The 14,241-nt window shown below is 39.2% G+C and overlaps 2 non-coding genes across 2 annotated transcripts; both read left to right on the forward strand.

Annotated features, from left to right (window-relative positions):
* Positions 1-2,021: 2,021 nt before the first annotated feature.
* Positions 2,022-2,093, forward strand: trnap-agg (transfer RNA proline (anticodon AGG)). Its single transcript has one exon. It is a non-coding gene; the product is annotated as a tRNA-Pro (tRNA).
* A 1,399-nt stretch (positions 2,094-3,492) lies between these two features.
* trnap-ugg (transfer RNA proline (anticodon UGG)) lies at positions 3,493-3,564 on the forward strand. Its single transcript has one exon. It is a non-coding gene; the product is annotated as a tRNA-Pro (tRNA).
* Positions 3,565-14,241: the final 10,677 nt, after the last annotated feature.

Genomic DNA, 14,241 nt, shown 5'->3' on the forward strand with positions numbered 1-14,241 from the left:
ATCCCTCTAACTGCTGTGTTAGGAAATCACATCAGGCATTAACCTCAATGAGAGGATGAAGGTAATGCTGCACAGGTGCAGCTTATTGTGCATCGTTGATGAAATAAGAAAAGACAATTAAAGTCTTATTCCATTTTTTGGAAAGTGTGTGAGGATGTTAGGGAATATATCTGTGAGTGAAGGGTATGGTGCATGATGTCGCGTATATTTTGAACTCAATAATATTTGAATATAGTGGTGAAGAAAATGAAATGCATGGCATTAATTTTGATTTGGCATGTTGTGGAGACAGGGGCCGAAGGCGGGGACTTACACTGCTCATGTCCCAGCCTTAGTACTCCAACACTTTTCAAATTGCTGCTCCACCCCTTTCTGGGGCCAAGCAGATATTGCCCACTTAGTCCAGTTGACGATCCAGTTTAATGATTAAAAGTTGCATGGGGTTCTCAAGATGCATCTGAGTTGACTCTGATGACATGATCATCATTACAAGTGACACCTTTCATTTCATTCATTCTTATTAACTATGGATTAGTGCAGCTTTAAATGCAATACAGTCATTTTTCTGTGTTAGCTTCAACAGCTGCAGAAAGACAGTGAAGGAAAGGCAGAGAAAACCAACCCTGCATCGTTACAGTTAGGCACTAAAGAAAGAAAGAAAGAAAGAAAGAAAGAAAGAAAGGAAAAGAAAGGGATTTATTTTCCTGGAGGGACGAGGGAGAGACAGAGAAGAGTATTATTATTTGTTGTTTTCTTATTGTTTGGGTCTCAGCTGGCAGAGTAATGTCTTCTCTCTCTCTCTGTGTGTGTGTGTGTGTGTGTGTGTGTGTATGTGCGTGTGTGTGTGAGTGTGTGTGAGAGAGAGAGAGAGAGAGAGATAAAGAGATGCAAAACTGCTTCACACGCACACACACACACACACACTTACATCAGTACTAAGTGAAACTGCCCTCTGAGGTTAAAATTTACATAATGATCCTGTATCAGTTTGATTTATCAGATCAAATCCATGCCTCCTCTCTTTTTTATTTTCTTATTTTTACTCTTATTTTTTTCTTTTTCGATCCCCTGGGTAAAGCAGTTTACTGATCTACTGTCCCTAATTGGCAGAGCAAGGCACTAACACATCCCGGGTGAGAGTTCGATTCCCAGTGGGGCAACATGTGCTAAAAATGAGCACTAACTGTGTTAGTTAAATGGGACGTAATATTATATGTTTAATGATAATAAAGTAGTTGTTTTTTAATATAAGGGGAAGAGATTTAGAGTCAAATGAATGAGAAACCTCAGGGGATGTAGTGCACCAAGGGAGTTTAAATGTTAGGAAGAATTGGGTTGAACAAAAAAGGAAAAGCATAATGAAAAAGTATTAGGCTTTAGGGAGCATATCCTGTTATATGTAGTGTGACACTACTTGATGAATTTTTACTGCAACTGTAATGCAGTGTTATTGTGTAATACTGTCTCATTGTTTTCTTGTATATCAGATAAAAAATTAGTGTTGTGATTCTATATTTTTCTTATTGTCATGAAATCCTATGAAAAGATGTTTTAGTTCACCTCTCAGTACCTTCTGTCTTCTGCGTTCTCTGTACCTGTCAGTCACAAGACTATTGTTTCAAAGATATATGTTATAATTTTTCAATGACTCAGTAATATAGGTGGTCACTATTTACAACTATTTTAACCTGTCAACTGATACAGGTTTAATGCTCTTGTGAGGATATGTACAGTGTATGCGGGGTGAGTCTAAATAAACTATACTATCAAAGTACTACCGAACATAAAACAAACAATAACATATCAGGAAGGTTGTGAATGTTAAGGCAAAAAGGAAACCACGTCTGAGTGTTCATGTTTGCTGGTCTAGGAATATGATTCTTGCTTTGGGTGCGAGAAGTACTTTCTGAAAGTTGACAACGAACCACACATACACTCTTTCTTTGTAAAAGGTTTTGGCCATAGTTTAAAGTTCAGCTCAGAATTTCAGATTTTTCTTGAGATAATGTTGGGTTTTGTGTGGCTCGTTGGTCTAGGGGTATGATTCTCGCTTAGGGTGCGAGAGGTCCCGGGTTCAAATCCCGGACGAGCCCGTTGCTTGGAATGGTGGCGAGATGGCTGTTGGCAAATCCCTTAAAACCACCTCTTAGCTCCATAAATGTGGCAGAGAAGATTTACTCTATGAGCTCTCTAGGCAAGTTTACTTCTAAGGCAATATGATGTAATGTATGTTTCTCTGACTTCTACAGGTTATAAAGTCTCTCTTTCAACTGTTCATTAAGATGAGATTGTTCATGAGATTGTGTATCTCTTTATGGCTCACGTACTTATTTAAATGAAGCAATCTGAGATGTTTGAAGCACAAATGTGTCTCAAGTGAAAAAGCTAACAACTCACAGACATCTGAAAGATGACAGTGAACCACACCTACACTCTTTCTTTGTAAAGGGTTTTGGCCGTAGTTTAAAGTTCAGGTCAGAATTTCAGATTGTTATTGAGATGCAGCTGAGTTTGGTGTGGCTCGTTGGGGTATGATTCTCGCTTAGGGTGCGAGAGGTCCTGGGTTCAAATCCAGGTTGAGCTTGTTTGGCGGGTTAGAGAAATGGACACTAGTAACATGTCAAAGTCACATGAAATGTCTGTTAAAATGTCAAAGTAGTCCTACCATGTGAGCTAGTAGATGATGTTACTTGGATGCAAGCTAGAATCAGGTAACATGTGGTCAGGTTTTAAGTGAGTTAAGATGTGGATTGCAGCCCATGTTTGTTCACATTTTGGAAAATTAAGTCTATCGAATGAACAACTCTAAGTGCCTGTTTGTTATGTGCCATTGTTTTTATTGACAACTATCACTAGATTATAAAGATGGTTTATCAGATGTTTTTTAAGTCAACTACACGTACCAAGTATTACTGCGCTGAAATGCCACCATTGACAGTTTGATGACTATTAATGACAATGAACATGAGCACTGTAAATAAACCAGATGTGTTAGATCTTTCTTGTCATAAATTCTTCTCTATAAAATGAGGCTCGTTGGTCTAGGGGTATGATTCTCCCTTAGAGTGCGAGAGGTCCGGGGTTCAAATCCCGGACGAGCCCATAGCTTGCAATAGTGGAGAGATGGCCATTGGCAACTCCCTAAAAACCACCTCTTAGCTTCATAAACATGGCAGAGAACAGGCATTCTGTCAGCTCTCTGGTCATGTTTCCTCCTAAGGCAATACAATGTAATGTATGTTTCTCTGATTCAGGATATAATGTGTTTATTAAAGACTTATAGTGCATCTCTTTATGCCTCACGTACTTATTTAAATGAAGCAATCTGAGATGTTTGAAGCACAAATGTGTCTCAAGTGAAAAAGCTAACTCACAGACATCTGAAAGATGACAGTGAACCACACCTCTATTTCATTGTAAATGGTTTTGGTCGTACTTTAAAGTTCAGCTCAGAATTTCAGATTTTTCTTGAGATACAGCAGAGTTTGGTGTGGCTCGTTGGTCTAGGGGTATGATTCTCGCTTTGGGTGTGAGAGGTCCCGGGTTCAAATCCCGGACGAGCCCAGCCAGAGAAGATGTACTCTGTCAGCTCTATGGTCATGTTTCCTCCTAAGGCAATAAGATCTAATATATGTTCTCTGACTTGTACAGGATGTAAAGTCTCTCTTTCAACTGTTCATTAAGGTCTGATTGTGTATCTCTTTATGCCTCACGTAGTTAGTTAAATGAAGCAATCTGAGATGTTTGAAACACAAATGTGTCTCAAGTGAAAAAGCTAACAACTCACAGACATCTGAAAGATGACAACGAACCACACCTACACTCTTTCTTTGTAAAGGGTTTTGGCCGTAGTTTAAAGTTCAGCTCAGAATTTCAGCTTTTTCTTGAGATAATGTTGAGTTTGGTGTGGCTTGTTGGTCTAGGGGTTACATACTTGCAGACTCTAAGGGGTCTTTCAATCAAAACAATAACAAAAGACAGTGTTGAGTAAAATCATGAAATAGCATGGGTTCATGTGAGCTGTCTTATCCACAGCCATTGCCTTAATCTTCTCTTGGTTCGGATTCAGTCGGTGACAGTCATTCAGGAGGTGTTTACTGGAAGCTGAATTATTGACTGAGGTCTCCTCCCCTCCAAAACAAAAAGACCTCATGATTATAATCATTAAAAACTCTGAATAAAGCCTTTTCACATTTAAAGTCAGTGTTTTGCTGACACTATTCTGCAGACACAAGATGTCAGGGAAGGATTGGGAGCTGAGACTGATGCTACCCTTTGTTTCAATTGTTTCTTTTATAACTTATGAACCAGTATTTCAGGAGGATTTAATAGTAATTTAATTTAATAGTTTAAGTAATTCCAATTCTATTTCCACACATTTTGTGCCAGTGCTTCATCAAATGTCTTCATCAAATTTGGTATATAATATTAAAATTTTGAGCCTTTTCATGACCTTCCGTCTGTCATATTCTTCTGGTCTGTATGCTGCAAACCACCACAACTCCTGAACATGCAACAAACTTGCAGCCAAATTTAGACGAAACATGCAAACAGCAATTCTGACAGAACCTGCAAAATTTAAAGGACTTTAATTTACAGAAGGCACTACATCAACACGATTAATTTCAGTGGTGATAACGCAGTGGTTGTGAGTCTGACTCACTTTGAATTTTGCACATTTCATCCTTGAACAACGTGTTACATTCCCAGGTAGAATTTAGCCATCACACAGTACAGTTGTTCAGCAGGATTTGTGTTTGATGCAGATCAAATAAAATTTTTATAACATTTTCTATCATCATTCACTTTCTTTATTCACACACTGTCATCTATTTGATACCTACTTACTCATTCATTCACTCTGTCTCATTTGTTCATCCATTCATTCATCAACTCTCTTGCTTATGTGTGCATTTATTCATGTTAATTTTTCAGTATGCATGTTTAGTGCACTCTGTGTGGCTGACTTCAATCAAACATACATTTTAATTTAGTACGTTTGATCAGCAGTTTAATTCATTCATCTGTTCATTCGTTCGTTCGTTTGTTGGTTCCATATTCTCACAGTCAACATGATTTAAATTTTTCAGCTGTGATCTGCGCAGGTGTCTGTCATGAATATCAAACTCACCTCAAAGAGAATAGCACTCCTCTGAGGCCTCACACACGCACACACACACATGCAAAAGCCCAAGTGTCGAGCTGTGATTGGATGAAGTCACTCAATCACACATTACACTGATTTGATCAACTCAAAAATAAGAAAAATAACTAAATGCATGAGAAGATGATTTCCCTTCTGAAACCAGTCAATCAATCAGTTTAACAAACAGCTCATCAATTCCACAATCTTTCTGTTTGTTTAAGTCTATCATTTTTCATAAGGAGGGGTTATGCAAACTGATCACTGACAAAAGTAAAACTTAAATGTTTACATTTTATTTCACATTTTTAAAATATGTGTGTTTTTTGTGGAAATCAATAGGCATGTTTTCTAATAGCATGAGCCAGCCTCTCCTGTTTTCCTGCACTTCTCCCTCTGTGTGTTTCTATAGTAACCTTGGCTAAAATCCAAACAGCCGGTAGGGCCCTCTGAAGGGCACTACACAGGCAAGATGAAAGATTTCCACCAGGCGACTGCAGCTTCCAGTCAACAGATAAATGTGATTTTGAAAGGAGGACATAGTTACACTGAGCAGAAGAGCGACAGTGAAAATCAGGGTGACAGTGGCCTGTCTAATGTTTTTAATGTTTTTAACAAATAATAGCCTGGTTCCAAATTAGCTCCAGTCTCCAATCTGATCAAATCTAAGGAATTGAAAACAACAAGCAAAATGTTCCAAAACTATTCTGAATTGCCAACTGTGGTGCATCTGTGCAAAGCTGTGGTACAGAGGCTACTGCAGTAGCTACAAGTGCCCCTCTGTGGGACTGCAAGAGCCTGAATTTTGGCCCAGCCGACCTGGACAACTGTAATTGATTCAGACTGCAAAAAGGAACAAGATGAAATAAAATTCAACGCCAGTTTCCCTGCACCAACAATTCATAAATCCATCACTACATTTTTTTAACCTCCTTAGTTAGTAGCTAGTAGCCAGTTTCAAACCAGTGGTTTATTAATCAAATTACACCATTAAAATCAAAACTTCAGTAAGTGGTTTTGTGAACCCATGGGGGCAGTGGAAACAAATTGCTTTGTGTGGTGCAAATAGTTTTAATGCATTTATCTCCACTTAGTAAACACTTCATTCATGTTAAGTTACACACAACTGGTGCAACTGGCTGTCGATCCCATAATATTCTTAAACCGCAATTAGTATCATTTAACTCATTAGCAATTCCATATTAGAAATGCTCAGAACTTTGAAGATGGGTGTGGTCCGACCCATGAGTACTGAGCACCCATGTAAGGTCACAGCCTTCTCCTCGGTGCCGATGGAAAAGCAGCAAAAAAGTGATGCCGCAAAAAAGAAATAAATAAAAGGACAAATCCCTCTGGAGCACAGAAAAGATAGAAGATGTATGAGAGGTACAATGATGACTAATTACAGTATTTTACCATAAATATTCACTGGTTAGACATATAGTTCAGTTAAGGTATGTTTGGCTAATGTTAGCTAGCTAGCAATTTTTATAATCTAACATAGCTAAAAAATACAACAGTGGCTGAAACTGTCCCCATTAAAACCAACATTCCACTTGCGAGCTACTTAAAAATAACTTGCTGCTGGGTATGTTTCTGTAATGAAAATGTTTCTGTTCCATAAACGTGATACTACTTCTTAGCCATTTCAGCATATTATTATATTACAATATCATTATGCTTTAATTAGGAGATAAATATATCTAATTATAATTATTAATGCTATTTCCCTGTAGAATGTACTTATCTGTGGTTATTGTGATTGATGTTACATTTACTCCCTCAGCAGCTTCCAGCCAACACCGTGGATCAGCAGTTCCTCCAGTAGACCCAGATGAGCCTCTTCCTATATAGCATTACCTTACCTTCCCTAAAGACATGATGGCCAAAGCTTCCCCTGCCACTACACCAGTAGTTAATGGGGAAAACTATCAGGCAGAGCTGGCTCTCTTATTCAGAAAGAAATGATGCAATCTACTGCTGCTGCAAATTGTTCTCCAGAAAGTCCATAAAAGTGATAAAAGAGGGAGAGCGGGATTGGGTCAATATAGGTGCACTACTGAAACAGCATAGCTCTGATCATTGCAACAACATTTTTGAAAAGAAGGATTTTGCAAGGAAAACTATCAGTGAGACAGAAATGGTCCTCTTGGATGCAGAAAAGAAATATGGACTCACTGGGGAGTCGTTCTTACCTGCTTAATTAGTATTATTCAGTCCTTGGCAGAAAGGAATCTGGCACTCAGCGGATCTGTTGATACATTAGATCAAGACAATAATGGGAGCTTTCTAAAAGAACAGATATCTGAATTTGATTTGATTTGATTTTAGGGATCATGTGAGACGAATCGGCAGTGGAGCACAGCATACTTAGGGAAGACAGTCCACAGTGAGTGATAAGCATTTTAAGGGAGGAAATACTGGATAAAATGGCAGAAATCAAAGCTTGTTAATATTATGCCTAAATATTTGTTTGCACCGCAGATGTTAGTCACCAAGAAAAGATCTGCTGTCGTGCACACTGTAAGTCACCAGAGATAAAAGAACACTTCATGTTAAGCTACTGGTTTAGGGCAAAGCTTGTCCACACTCATTTGTAACATGTTGAAGTGTTCAGCTTTACAGCAGAAATAAACATATTTACAGCCTGGTACAAAAAAAACTTTCTCAGCCTCTGTCCTCCTTCATGACTACTGTGAATTTTAACACAACTCACCTGTTTAAACACCTCTTTGTCCATTTTGGGATTAGCTGGGACTCAGACACTGCCAAGATGGCGACAGCAGAGCAGCCCACTCTGAGCTTCAAAACCACCCTTCAGAAATCATCCCATAGGTGATGTCAAGGTGTCTACGTCCATCTTTATTTACAGTCTATGAGGGAAACGTGATGGTGGAGCTAGGTTAACACTTTTGAACCTTCACGGTACCAAGCAGACAAGGTAAGAGAAGCATTTTGTGTAAGCTTCATGGAGACAAACTCACCTGTGGAGAAGAGACTGATGTTGAAGGCAGTGCGCTGGCTACAGAGACAAAGAGCCTTCCAGAACTTCCCCAAGTAAAGATGGCCACATTTGAGCTTCTCACTGACCTCTCTCAAAATGAGATCTGTGAATTGTACCTAAATCTCAGTGTAGCTCTCCGGACAGCCTGCGCTCTCCCTGTGACTGTTGCGTCTGCATGGTAGAGCTTTCTAAGCTCAAACTGAGGCAGTAGGGGGCCACAAATCATGGCTAAGGCCGCATAAAGTCTGGGCCAGCCTCGACTCACAATACCAGTTGGACATTTAATTTTCAGGCAGATGATGGCTCAGGCCCATATACGGCTATACAGACTTTGGCAGACAGACAGCTACATTTAGCAGTTCTTGGACCAGACTTGGAATCAGACCAGAACTGGGCTGGTTCCTGTGAATCTTTCAAGTCTTGCATTAGCCCAGCAACCAGACATGTCTGATTTAGGCACACAACACTGCTGTGAAGTGACTACGATTTTAACTTTTAAAATAGATTTCATTTAAATAACTGATATGTTAAACTCTGAATACGTTACATTATGAATAACCTGCAAAATCTCAAGTTACCAGCACTGTCCAGGAGTCCAAATGTCCGTTCAATCTACGTTAATACTCCTGTGACCCTTAGAAGTGATTACAAAAGAAATCAGAAAAATAAAAACTTGGAGAGGAGGTAGGTAGGATTTTTATTCCCACACTCACGTCACAGTTTGTTTGGTTCCCAGATGCTCAGTTTGGCTGTTGAAGCAACGACTAGCGAAGGAGTTTAAAGCTCTGAGCATCAGTGTTTCTGTTTGTTCTCTGAAAGATTCATGAGCGCCACATCCACATGAATCATTCACTAAGGAAATGATTGTCGTAAACATGAAGTGCCATCTCTGCCACTGTGCGCTGAAAAATTCATGCTTTTTAAGTCATAAATTATGACAAGGTGCTCTCTGCCTCTGCCGGGGGAGGGCTGTGACTTCCTCCTCATCAGCCTTCCTCTTCCTGACCGAGGTTCACTGTCACTCACACACACACACACACACACACACACTCACACACACATTCGCAGGGATCACAGGGGAATACACTTAGTTCTTATTTTTATAGTTTCATCCATAATTATGATCAGTAATAATGACATTGTACTCACCAACATGAAACAAAGGCAAACTGTTTCAACTTCTACAGCTGGATAAACTCAAACACAAATATACCATATGTGCATATGAAGTAAACACATGTAAAAATTATACCTTCTAGAAATTGGAACAATGTCTAACCCATACAAATATGTATGTTATATATTCTTATTCGATAAACATAGATTACATATCTATATTAGAATTATATAGAATTTTGAGTATGTTTTTTTAATAAACTTGCAAATATAAATCAAATATGTGTTGTTGACCAATATGATAAAATCAACATATAGAAATAAAACAACAACATATAGATATTCTTTAATATTTGTACAATTTTTCTTTGGGTATTTCATAGGCACCATATGTTATATATTTATATCTTCATACATCCAGAGGATGTATGTATGTGATATTAATATCTTGCCTTTTATAGGTGTCATACAATGCAACATCACCCTTGATATAGGGGCATATATGTCTTATATTACATTACTGGGTGGGGACTGTTGTTTTGTTTACCACCTGTGTATACCTGACTTTTTTGTGCCTCTGTGCTGGAGGCAGCCAGGGCTGGAGTTATATTGTTTTTCAGGTTGTCCGTCCGTCCCATTCTCTTGGACACGATATCTCAGTATCGCCTCGGCACAACTTCTTCAAATTTGGCACAAACATTCACGTTAACTCAAGGATGAACTGATTCGATTTTTGTGGTCAAAGTGGAGGTCAGTGTGATGCAAACACTTTTTAGCCATAACTCAAGACTTCACACCACAATTATGACAAATTTTCACACAAATGTTATATTTTATATGTCTGAGGCGTACACCCGAGAGGCGGTAATTCTAGTTAGTGATGTCACTGTGCTCCCAGATCAACTCAGTTACATTGGTGCGGACAATCAAACCTAAACCATGTCCGTACAGAGAGTGACAGTTTGAATTACTTTGAATTGTGTCAGCCACTTCCAGTTACAAGCTAACAAACGTGCTAACATGCAAAAAGATGCTACCTACGCTTTTGGTCATAACAGACTCTCAGTCAGACTCTGCTCAACTGCTCAATGAGGAAGTAAGAGCAGATGAGCTTCCTGCCCCATTTTTTTCACTTTGTAGTGACACATCAGGGGGAAAGAATACTACAAACACATTTTAATATAATGCAGGAAAACTCCACAAGGACATTTGAATATGTTTTTGAGCTGCTCAAGGTACACGTGAGTTGGGACAGATTCAAATTACACTCGGTGTAACTAAAGCAGACCCACAGGTCTCTGTGTCAGTTTGTGGAACCAAGTGGACTTCAAGCTCTGACCATGTTGGGGGGTCACATCATCACAAGAGAAAAATGGATCTTAAGGCAGATGCAGAGTGTGAATTGTGAGGTGCAACAGAGAGTTTTTATCTTCCAGCACAGTGTTTAGTTCTCATGTACATGGAGCACATTTTGGCTCAGGTCTCAGGCCTGATAGCAGCATCTTTTCTTTCAAGATTCATTTATGCACGTCAGCTTTGACCTCTCCAGAACATAAAGAGGAGAAGAGTTAAACAGATCATTTCTGTTTTACCATTTCAGTTTTTAAATCGTATGAGCTCTCTCTCTCTCTCTCTCTCTCTTACAATCATCATCATCACAGGCCCTTGGTTTCCGTTCATCATGTTGAAGTGTGTGTTCCTCTTCCCCACTCTCACTGCCAGGTCCTGATTTTTTCTGGGGAGTGTGTGGTCCTATCTGTGTGAGCATGTTCCCGTCTTGTGTGTGTTCCCCCCTCCCTCTGTCTCTCTCGCTCTCTCTCTGTCTCTGTTTCTTTCTCTCTCTCTCTGTCTCTCACTCCCTGTATATTCAGCCCTTACCTCGAGGCGAGTCGATCCTCTTACAGTAATACCATTGCCTAATCTCAGAGGCGTATCAGAGGGAGCTCAGAGCGCTCAGCACTAATAGGTTCACACAAATGGGATCTAGTCAAAAACCTCCCAATCCTCCTGCCACTGTAAATATGGAGAGCATTATCTGAGTCCGCCTGGAGGCCTCCGATGTGGAACTGATGCAGATTTGACAGAGAGACTGAGAGATAGCAGCCAAAAAAAGATGATTTAACATGCTGTTAGCAGTGTTACAGGAGTTATTTTATTGGTTGTAGGGATGAATCAAGTAAAATTTCAACTTTTAAAAGCCCAGTGGAATCATATGTCATTTATACTGGTTTGCTGCAAAGAACACAACAAACCATTGTTAAATTGTTATTGTAAACATGAAACATTAAGGGGCTTGTAAAGAATAAATGAATGGGTTTTTTGTTGTTACATTTAGTTTTGTTTTGTTTTCATGAAGCCATAAATCTGACTGCTCTTACATTAATGTTTATGGGTAGAAATAACCTTTTTTTTTCATTTGGCTCTTTAGAAATAATCTCCAGTAACTCAATAGTTCAGTGTTCAGCTTACAGTTGTACAAGTCTGTACATCTTTGAAACCTTGGCTGCGTCTTAAGGATGTAAAGAGTTAATTAAAGGAGGAAACTCCCTAACATTTTCCATTAAATCCTGAAACAGTTTCACCCTATTCACTTTTGTTTCATCCTACTTTTCTCCGTCATGTCTGTCCAAGTTTTCATCCCTTCTTTAAAAATCTGGAAATATAAAAAGCTCCCATTTTAAAGGTTGGACAGTGTATGAAGCAGGACTCAAATGTGCATTGTTGTTAAAGGTCCCATATACCATAAAGGTAGATGTCCATGTGTTTTTTGATTATACAGCAGGTCTAGGTTCTATATTAATACTGTGAAAGTATCAAAGCCTCAGTCCACAGAGAAAGGCACACAGCCTGTATTCAGACACTGAGCCTTAAAACCAGCCATCAGGACTTCTGGAACTTTGTGATGTCACAACAAAAAAGTCACGCCCTTAGCCAAGGCCCGCCCACCTGGACCCACCATCCAACCTTGAAGAATTTGGTTTCTCTGAGTGTTAAGCTGAAATCTGCTATATTTTTATTGGATCACTCAGAAAACAGACAGCCAATCAGAAGAGAGGCTCAGATCCTGTCCTCTGATTGGCTCACTGCTCCAGCTCCAGAGAGAAGCCTGAGAGAGGAGATGTAAAACTACACTGAGATGGTTTTTAATTCTTAAAACCACAAATATATCTTCTGATGGAGATCAACACTTCAGGTAAAATGTGGAACCTTTAAATCAACTGTGGATTAACAGCATACTGTGGGAATGTGTAAGATGTGATGTTAAACTAATGTCAAGCAAGCGTTAAGCTGCAACTAGATAAGCTAGACAATTAACCTCAGGTCTTTAGTGACCCAGGACTATATTACACCCTGTCTAATTAGATTAAATTCCTCAAACTTTCTGTCTCTGACAATGTTCTATCAAAATGTCAAATTGATAAGCAACATTGTTCTTCTCAATGTTTTCTCTGAAACGTCTGTAGCAGTTAGGTTTGCCATCCATCCTGTATAATATGGGATCATCTGACCCATTACCCTTTGCTGCATGTCATCCTCTCTCTCTCCCTGACTGTCCTCTATAATTCTTATTGTAAGTCAGCGTTATGCTACATTTTTTGTCTCTCTTGATATTTAGGTTATTTTAGGTTATAAATACATGAAAGAGTGTGTAGCAGCATTTTGAATTCCCTTATTTCTTCACATAGAAGGTGGCAACCCAAGCAGAAGTGTAACTTGTGTCAATTATAGCAGGTTTTATTTTCCAGTTAGGCCTCATGGTGGCGCTGTTGTCTGACTGTTGCTATTAACTATCACAGTGATGAGATGGTGCAGCACCAGGGAGTCAGGTTGAGAGCAGAGCAGCATTTTCTTTGATAATGGAGGTTTAGATGAGAGAAGCTCTGGAAATGAATGAAAACGTACCTGAGACCAGGTTCAGATTCAGGTTCAGATTCAGGATGAAGAATTCATTTTTGTGCCATTTATGAATCAGATCATTTCAAAGTAGAATTGGAGCTTGAGAGTGATGAAGGCAGCTCAGACGATATGAGCTACTGAATGGGTCAAGAAGCGTCCAAGTAGTGGCCCAAGACGAGTGAGGACTGATGAGGGAAGCTTACATAGTTACCTCAGCCTGCACATGCTTCTCAGGAACAAAATTAAAGAGGAAAAAAGGAAGGAAAAGTCAGATTCTTCTTCAAGGTCTAAGTGTTGAACAACCGTTAATCAGCAGAAGCTGTAGATAGATGTAGAACAATCACACACACACATGATAAAATACGTGTGTGATGTTTTTGGTGCCATGTGAGCTGCCGTCCTCTGCTCCTGCAGCTGAACCTCTCACTGACTCTTCACTGGAGTCAGAAACCAGTCAGAGCAGAGCTGACAGACAGGCACAGTCCTGCAGTGACACCCAGCGGCTGCAAACAGTACTGCTTTAATATGATTAAACCTGTACTGTTAGAATGATTGATTTATTCATCTTTAATAAAACACACAGCAGGTTCTACAGCAGTTCACTATGATACACAGACAGCAGTATAAAACAGGATGATGACAAACTGTCAGTGAGAGAACAGGAACAGCTGTATTTATTCTTTATTTTAGTGTTTGTGGAAATTTCAATTTGTTGCTTTGGCAATATCGTTTGTTTTTTTTTCATGCCAATAAAATGCATTTGAATTAAATGAAACTGAATTGAACAGCTGTGTATAATGTTGCATTCAGGCACTGTCAGACTCGTTATAGTGGCAATGATGACAGTGATATTTATAGGTGTAACAGTGTTAATAACAACAGCAATGCAGCAATGATAGCAGCACCATTGTTATTGTTGTTATTACCATTATTATTAATATTATTAATGTTGTTGTTGTAGAAGAAGAAGTGCTCAGTGCATCATAGGAGCAGCCACCTAAGCCAAAAGCAGCAGAACTAAGCTTTATCAAAGAAGAATGTTTCAGGGCTAATTGTAAATGTTGAGAGAACATCTGCCTCC

This window comes from Trachinotus anak, unplaced genomic scaffold (assembly GCF_046630095.1).
Source record: "Trachinotus anak isolate AG129_WGS33_773 ecotype Australia unplaced genomic scaffold, CSIRO_AGI_Tana_v1 ptg000028l, whole genome shotgun sequence".
In the NCBI taxonomy this organism is placed as follows: Eukaryota; Metazoa; Chordata; class Actinopteri; order Carangiformes; family Carangidae; genus Trachinotus; species Trachinotus anak.